General features: G+C 41.5%; 1 pseudogene; it reads right to left on the bottom strand.

Annotated features, from left to right (window-relative positions):
* Positions 1-1,102: 1,102 nt before the first annotated feature.
* Positions 1,103-1,395, bottom strand: LOC112919478 (small nuclear ribonucleoprotein E-like; annotated as a pseudogene).
* Positions 1,396-1,708: the final 313 nt, after the last annotated feature.

The raw sequence follows: 1,708 nt of genomic DNA, 5'->3' as shown, positions 1-1,708 counted from the left end.
GTCTTCTCCTCACCGTATTGCCTGAGGGAAATGAGCAGTTCAGAGAAGCCACTCCAGAATTTTGGCCAGTTGCTGAGTGTTCAGGCTGAGGAGATGAAGCATATGCAAACACTGTGGTGTCAGGTGCAGTGAAATAAATCAGAATCAGCCTGAGCTTTCCTATGATCTTCAGTTGTGGTCTTTTTACAAGGCATTGAATCAAGACAACCTCAATTTACAGGATCAGAGTAAGTTCTTGTTGGACAGGAGTGGTTTTGGCCCAAAGTGTAGTTGTAAAATAGACTTATTTTCTGGCTTTCCATTCATAGCTTTTGTCTCTATTATGGAAATTCCCCTTCCATCAGCACACTGGACCTTCATACTCTTTCCACTTTCCCCTTAACACAATCTGATCTGGTGAGCTATCACCTGGAAAAAATCTAATCAATTATATCATTACTTGCAGGAATGACTCTGATGGTGGAATTTCAAGAATCAAGGGAGGCAAGTGAAGATGAAACTTCAAAGCAGCAAAGGTTTCTTAACACCCTTCGATGTTTAGGACATAAGTGACCACTTATTTATGAGCTGTTCATGGGTTAAGACTGATCCTAGAGGTTGATGGAAGAAGGCTAATGTAAGTGGCTGAAGGGTGCTTAACTAGAGTGTGCCTCTGGGGAAAACAAAAAACAAAAACCCTAGAGTCCTTTTGCTGGCACATTGTTGCTCTGTTATCTTCCAACACACTCCACTGTGGAGTCTGGCATTTGTATTGAAGCTGACTGTGGGGGTGGGGATTGCTGAGGTTGGTGGGGGAAGCATTTTCTTTCCTGCAGCTGGCTTCTCAGCCTCTCTATAGGAAAGCCAAGATGATTCCTTTGGTCATTGTAACTTGGTCAGAGATCTTTCCTAGAGGAGAAAGAGTGATTGTGAAGATGGATGGCCTAGGCAACGCAGTAGAAAAAGGTAGCACATTTTTAAAAAAGTAGTCCACTGACTGGCTGTGATGACAGGAGAATCAAAACAATACAAACAAGGGTTTTAGAACTATATTCCCAACAAAGGACATCTAAAAAAACAAACTACGTGGCCTTCTCAAGAATTTCTCACTTCACTGATCATTCTAGTTGGAGACACTTTGGAGCAGGGAATATTATCTCCTTTTAGCATGATCCGACCCAGTTGTTTTCTTAACTTTGTTTTAGAATGAATCTCTTCGGCATCATCTAATACAAGGTTCATGTACTCATCAAAACCAATGATACAGCCCTCTATCCGCATGTTTACTTGCTCATAAAGCCACACCTGAATCCGAGATCTATTTTGCAAGTATCTGAAGATGAGGTTCATGGGCTGAGCCATCACCTTCTGCACTTTTTGGCCCTGGCCACGGTACACCATGGTGGAAGCTGACAAAGACCGGTATATAAAAACGTTTTCTAAGACGGAGAGTTCTTCTATAGACATTTCAGAAGAAGCACTACTATTTTATCTAGAAGGTGAAGAAATACTGAGCGCAAAGCCACCATTGCAATCTGTGGCAGGGTAGGTAGATGATATGCTTCTTTTTGCTTGAGGGGTTGGCCAACAATGTTTGAAGTAATTATAACTTATTTCTTGCTTAAAGGAAAAGGTGAAAGGACTTGAGGAACACTTCTGTGTACTCCACACTGTGAGAAGGATGTGTTGAAGAACTAACACAAAAAAAGGCTAGATTAAAAAAACAAGG

The sequence above is a fragment of the Vulpes vulpes genome, chromosome 1, assembly GCF_048418805.1.
Source record: "Vulpes vulpes isolate BD-2025 chromosome 1, VulVul3, whole genome shotgun sequence".
Classification (NCBI taxonomy): domain Eukaryota; kingdom Metazoa; phylum Chordata; class Mammalia; order Carnivora; family Canidae; genus Vulpes; species Vulpes vulpes.
This window is presented reverse-complemented; position numbering and strand designations above follow the sequence as displayed.